This window comes from Calliphora vicina, chromosome 2 (assembly GCF_958450345.1).
Source record: "Calliphora vicina chromosome 2, idCalVici1.1, whole genome shotgun sequence".
Lineage (NCBI taxonomy): Eukaryota > Metazoa > Arthropoda > Insecta > Diptera > Calliphoridae > Calliphora > Calliphora vicina.
The window spans coordinates 137717802-137724980 of NC_088781.1; the positions used below are offsets into that span (position 1 = coordinate 137717802).

Below are 7179 nucleotides of genomic sequence, written 5' to 3' on the forward strand. Positions count from 1 at the left end.
ACTTTCTTACTTGTTTTATTTAAAGGAGTTTATCTAGGGGAATTAAGGAATTAAATTATGGCAACTCTTAGATGAGAATAAAAAGAAGAAGAAACTGCAAATTATTAGTTTTTGCTGAATGTCACAGACAAGAAGAAGAAGAATAATAAAAACAAACAAAAGAAACAAGAAGAAGAATTTTAGGATATTAGCTGGCTATTACGTAAAATTCTTTATTAAATAGAATTTTTAACAAATATTTCCATGATAATTGAACCATCACTGCAGAACTACCTGAGAAATGTTTCTCCAGTTATGAACTTTCCACCACAACAGGCCTATTACAACAAAATAAACAAATATACAAATGGACCAGAATAATACACAGAATCCATTTTCGTTTGGTTTTCAATCATATTCTTGACGACAAAACGATAAAGTCTAGGAAATATGCTGGTTTTTTGTTGAAATTGTTTAATAATTTTGAAATAATAGACAACCAAAAGTGTCCCTTTTCGGCCACCAAGTATCCCATTTCTCAACTCATTCGGACAAACTTCATTTAGGAAATTAACTGTTTTTTTTCGGTGAAATTGTTTAATTCAAGTGATTTATTGGGTGTATGACTTAAAAAAGAGAGAATTTTTAGATTTTTTTTCATGTCCTTCCATCCTTCTGACAACATATGGATTCCGAGCCAAAAGAACTGCCCATCTGTTGAGGCAAAGAACGAATCAAGCCAATATCGGATACTCTGCTCCAAAGTGAAGCGTATAACAGAAAGAACATTTTACATCGATCGAAAAAATAGAAGTTAGACGTGGCACGTTCTGGACCATAAAGCGGATGAGGCAAATCATCCCAATCACTTCATTCTAAATACTTTTTAACTGGTATTGCAACATTTGGTCGAGCGTTGTCATGATGGCCGCATATTCTGGGAGTTTTTTTTTTTTTGCAAAATTCCAGCTTCAAAGGATTCAGTAGCGTTCGGTACAGGTTCTTTGTGATGGTCTGTTCAGATTTCAACAGCTCATAATAGATAGGGACCTTTTGCTCCCACCAAATACAGAGAATTACCTTAGCGCCATGGATATTTAGCTTTGGTGTCGATTTGGCTGGTTGGCCGGGCTTATCATACGATCTCTAACGCTTATAGTTATGGATCCATTTTTCATCGCAAGTAATGATTTGGTGCAACAAAGATTTTGTTTTATAGCGTTCAAGCAGCATTTCAGACATACAAAATTGCCTTCAAGATCTCTCGGCTTCAATTCTTATGGTACCCAATTTTTTTGAATGAATACTGCTGCTTGCAAACGTTTTAAAATTGCTGCTTGGGTAGCTTCCAATGATTTTACAAGATCTTGGTGAGTTTGCCAACAATCTTCAGGGAATAATGCCCCCAATGAATGAAACAATTCAATAAGCGATTAAATATACTAATTATAGATAACATCGTACCCACGACAATTCTATCTAAACTTCAGTACAACTCGAGCCTCACAAGGCTGAAGAATGTCAATCTAGCAACAACTGTATCAACCGTAAGCTTTTCCGCTAGTAAATAATTCACGACAGCAGTGGAACATTCTCCAAACAATTGCGAATATTCATCCCACCGATAGCTGTGGCTAACCGAACTTTCTTATCCATAAGAAACAGTTAAAGAGCAGACCTGGTACAATAACAATATACACTCATGGATGAATGGGCTTAATACAATAAGAAAAATCTAAGAAAGACCGAAATTTTAAACTTTAAAAAAACAACTTTACAGAAAATTGAGTACAATTTTTTGGGATTATAAAATAAATTGAATAGGTATGTATTTGCAAATAAATTATAAAAATACACAAAAAAAAAAGAAATAAAAGTTTATTTTTTATTATTTTTTTTTTTCTAAATTTTCTTTATTACACTTCAAAACGTGTCATTAACGATTTGACGCAAATCTCTATTAGCTAATAACACAATAATTGTTTATTTATTATTTTTATAATAATTTCTAGCCTTAGATTTGTTACATTCATAAAAATAATTAGAAAAATATTTAAATTTGTTACTATAAACTTGAATATGAATGAAATTAATACTGGTGCCGAATTACCGCATTCGATATCGAGTAAAACTGTTAATAATTTTATTTGATATTTGGGCAAATATTTAATAAATTTTATTATATTTTCGATATCGAAATGATTTTTCGATACGATAGTTCATTCGATCTCAAAAGCGGTAATACGGCCACTGAATATTAAAAACAAGCTAAATAAATATTTGATTTAATCATCAGAATTATGCAAAATAAAAGAAATTTAATCAACAAGCAAAAGCTTTCCTGTATAAACAAACAGCTAAATTTTTCTAGTTTTTAATATCTCAAAATAAAATTTCTTACAAAATCCTAAATTTGATACAGAAAATAGAAAAAATTTTGAAATTTTTTTGGAAATATTGCTTCGAATGAAATATGTACTTGCAAATCTGCTATTAAACCTCAAATCTTTTCAAATTTCAATTATTATGGAAGATTGTAAATATGTATTTCAATTAGGAATAAACTAAATCGTTTGGAGAAAGATTTCAATTGAACTGCCGAACGCTGTATCTGATATTTTATAAATTATATGATTTTTCAAAATCACTTTTCGCTAAGAAATTGAAGTTTACTTCAAAATATTCGACAGAAACCACCAATATTTGGTTTAATGAACTTTTTTAATTCCAATAATTATTTTTAAAAACTCCTGTTATTTAGTTTTATACTTTTTTAAACATTTCTTAATATTTTTCATAAAATTTTAAAGCTAACACTTACTTCACTCTTAAAAACTTTTTAAAAAATTCAAAAATTTCTCACCTTTTTTATTCCAATAACTGGTTATTTGCTTATCTGAAGTTATACAGCAGCTTTTTCACAAAAAACTAAAGTATTACACATTAAAAAAACACTTAAATTTTACACAAAAATTTGCTAAAATTACAAAATAATCAAACAACTCCCTTTATTTAAGAAAAAACTAAAAACCACCCACTATAATCACAAATACAGGTGGCAACTTTAAATTCTAAACAAGAAAACAGAAACAACAAAAAATGTTTGAAAGCAACAACAAACAGCAAGAGGAGGAAAGAGAAAACAACAAGAAATTACAATAAAAAATAAACTTATGAATGAGAAGTAAACAGAAAAAAACTACACAGCCAGAAGAAAATCTTAAAGAAATTTTAAGAAATTCATGAAATCTTTAAAAAATAGTTCATAAAATGATGTATTTTATTATGTTTATGTACATAAAATCTTATTGCTTTTTAATCTAACACAAAACAAATTCTGCTGTTTTAGTAGTTGTTGGCTTTTTTGTTCATATTTTTTTTTTGCATTTTTTCTTTTTATGCCACCTCTCTCTGCTGCTTCTTCTAGTAGGAAAAAGATTTTCTTGTTTTTTTTTTGTACGTAGTTGTTGTTCCTCCTCTTATATTGATATAGAAAAAATATTAGCAAATTTTTGTGTAAATAAATTATTAATATTATGCATATTTTCCAGCTTTAAACAAATTAATCTTTAATTATTAATTTTCTTCACCATTTGCATTTTGCCTTACGTTCTATTTTTTTTTCTTATTTCAATAAAAAATTACTTTTTTTCTACACTTTCGTTGTATGTGGTTGTTTTTTTTTTTAATATAAAATTTGTTTCTTCTTTAGATATCTTGTGCTTTTTTTTAAATTGCAATGGAAGCCTTTTTGGGACGTTAAATTACTTTTTATTGGCTTAATAATATAATATTTTTGCACATAAAAAAATTTAATTTTTTTCAACACACTCACTAAAAGAAGAAATAAAATATAAAATCACTCCGACGTTTCGTGAATTTCAACGTTTTTTGACAAATCGATCTACTCAACTGAGAAATTTGTTGTATTTTTGCCACGGACATCTCTGTTCACGGCGAATTTATAAAAAGTGGTGTCAGTTTTACAACAAACACAAGCAATATGAAAACAACACGACAATAACTGTCAAAAATATTGTTTGTTGCGTTTTATGCCGTAACAAACACAAGTTAATTTGACAGTAGCAGCAACTAAACAAGCGTAAAATGAAGCAGACTCCACCTTGAATCAATACGCTTTGAACACCTCTGTTTTTGCTTCATACTAAAATCCAATTCGCCTTATGGCACTACGCAAAAATGCAACACTGTTAGAAGAAACAACTCTGTTGTTATTTAATTTATTGCAAAAGAGTGATGGTATTTTCTTTTCAACTTTTTAGTACCATAGGGATGTAGAAAAAAATGTGTTTAAATTTTGTTCAAATATTTTTTTTTAATGGTAAAAATAAATATACAAAGAACACACACACACAAACAATTAATTAAATAAGATAAAAAAAAATAAAGACAAAATTAAAAATTTTTAGAAACAAAGTAAAATTAAATTCGAAGAAAAATGATGGTATTAAAAAAACTTACTTACTTACTAACACACACACAACAACAAACATACTCTACCTTCTTACACTTACTTACAAAAGAATAAACAGAAACATACACACACATACAACAACTACTTCTTTCTACACAGTTTTGAAAACTTTGCAACAAACAACAAACAAACAACAATGCTTTTGGGGAACCTGGAGGAGGAGCTGCCAAAAAAAAACAGCAGCAGGGAGAGTGGTTGGTTGGTTTTTTTTGCTCCAACTTTGTTAACGGAGTAGAACTACCTACCTACCCTGCCTGCCTGCCATTGTTTTTGTGAGTGAGTCATTCATTGGTTGGTTGGTTGGGTCTACTACTTTTTTGGTTTTCCTCGTTCGTTCACTACTCACTCACGCTGACTGCTTAGCTATTATTTAATAAATAAATAAATAATATCTATCATCAGTTTTGGATGGAATTAATTAATAAAAATAAAAACTAAACAAAAAATAACATTTTTTTATATACTTTTAAAAAAAAAACAAGAAATTTTTTTTATTATATTATTTGTTTTTTTGTACCAAAAAAGTGTACCACGGTGTCATCCCCGATGGGAAATGAATGAAGTCGATAGTACCGTATCCAAAAATTCACCACTGGTAATACAGTTTCGTCGGTAAATGACAAACTCACCACTGATAATGCAGTTTTTATTGATAAAACGGTTCGTTTTGTCTGCGTCATTTTCGTGTCGGTAATGCAGTTTTTTACGAATAACGGTTTTTGTGGTGAGTTTCTTATATTCACCACACTTGCTGTGGTGAGTTTCTATATTCACCACTCTAGTGTGGTGAGTTTCAGAAACTCACCACACTAACTTTTTGAGAGAAAAAAAAAATTTATTTAATTAATGTTTTTGTGGTGAGGGAGAGAGAGAGGAGAGAGAGAGGAGAGAGAGGAAGGAAGAGGAGAATTTATTTTTTTCTCTTAATTTTTTTTCTCTCTCAAAAAAAAAATTAAGAAAAAAAATTTCTCTTAAACCAAAAAAAGACAGGAGACAGGAACGAGCGAACCCGGGAGGGGAGGGAGGAGGCATTTATTTCGCTACCCCACCTCGCTCTCGCTCGGTTCGTTCGAGGGGTGGTGGTCCGTCCGTCACAACGAAAAATAAGTTTTTTTGTTGTATGGAAAAACGTTACTTTTTTTTTCTTTTATGCTATTTTTTTTATAAAGTTTGAGATTTTTTGTAAATTTGTTTTCCCCCCAAAATTCATCCAGGACACAAACCAAAACCCCCAAAAACCAAATGGGCAACACCAAAACGAAGTCCCCACTTAGTACGGATACAAACCAACCAAAGACACATTTTGCATTTATTCAAGACAGATACCACAATGTCGGTATATTTCATTTAATTCCGTTTTGTATAGCATAAGCACCCTGTATTACCCTATAACAGGGTGTCTGTCTATTCTATAAAAAAGTTTATTAAAAAAAATAAATAATAATAATGGGTTAAGAAATAAATAATTTTAAATAAATATAATAAGAAAGTGATTAAAAAATTAATTATATTTTTTAAAACAAAATAATTTACCATAATTTTTTTTATTAGGGGACAGAAGTTTATGTTGTTAATAAATAAAACAAGAGTTTTTAAATAAATAAAAGACAATTTTATTAATTAATAATTATTTGAATTTTTTTAAACCACTAAAATAAATTTAAATTATGTAGCAGCAGGGGGAAGGAAACCAAAAAATATGCACATAATAATGAGCACATGGATAGATATATTTATTTTTACTACACACGTTTCTTTTTCAGAAATTTAATAATTTTGGCATCGATATTTGTTTGTTAGTGCATATTTTTACATATTTTACCCTTAAATCATATTTTTGCATATATTTTTGTTTTAAGAGCATATTATGTCATATTTTTGCGTTTTTAGAGAATATTTTTTACTGTAGTTGGTTGTTACAGGTTTTTTTTAATTCCTTTGTTTAAAATTCAAAATTGAAAAATAGATATGGCGTTTTTTAATATAAAAAAAGCCTATTTTAATAATAGCGCCATCTAAAAATATCATATTTTAGTTAGTTCTAATTCAAACTTAACCGTTCTAAGTGTTAAAAAATATTATCTTTTAAATTTGCTCCTATAATAACATCAGTTGATGTCGAAAGAACACATTTTCTATTAATGTTTTCAGATCCAATAAATATAATAGACAACGATTTTTATTTAAAAATTTAAGTCAAAAAATATTTTGTAATTTTTTGCAATATAATAATTGAAGAAGTGTGACTTTATATTTATAATAAAATATCATCAAAAAATACCTCTCTCTCTCTCGAGGCATTTTCATAGATTATTTTGTTTTTATGTTGTATTTATTTTTTGTTATACTTGTTTTATTAGTTCATATGTATATTATTTATTTTTGTTTATTTTATGTTTTTACCTTTTTAGTAATATGAATTGTATTTATTTATTGATTTTTTTAAATAAAAAAGTTATTTTTTGGTTAAAAATTATGTAAAAAAAAGTTTGTTTTTTTAAGAGCATATTTTTTAAATTTTAAGGGCATATAATATATTTTAAAGTTTTTACTGCATATTTTTTAAAGCGCTTAAAACGATTTTTTTAGAGCATATTTCCGGTTTCCCTGGTAATCAGTAATGTTTTATAAATTTATTTTTTTAACAAAATCCTTTTAACTAACTTTCTTTGTTCAAACTGCAAAGGCTCTAATTTTAATTACAA

At 28.2% G+C, this 7179-nt stretch overlaps 1 protein-coding gene across 4 annotated transcripts in view; it reads right to left on the minus strand.

Moving 5' to 3' along the window:
- LOC135952273 (bromodomain-containing protein DDB_G0280777) overlaps nt 1-3860 on the minus strand; it is a 148623-nt gene extending 144763 nt beyond the window's left edge. For 3 of the 4 annotated variants that reach the window (XM_065502139.1, XM_065502138.1, XM_065502136.1), the window contains exons 1-2: nt 3625-3758; nt 2843-2907 (exon numbers count right to left, since the gene is read on the minus strand). The gene's annotated coding sequence lies outside the window, so the exon portion shown is untranslated. Of the gene's footprint in view, nt 1-2842; nt 2908-3624; nt 3759-3814 lie in introns of those variants that run through there. The other variant, XM_065502137.1, reaches the window with a different exon arrangement.
- Nucleotides 3861-7179: the final 3319 nt, after the last annotated feature.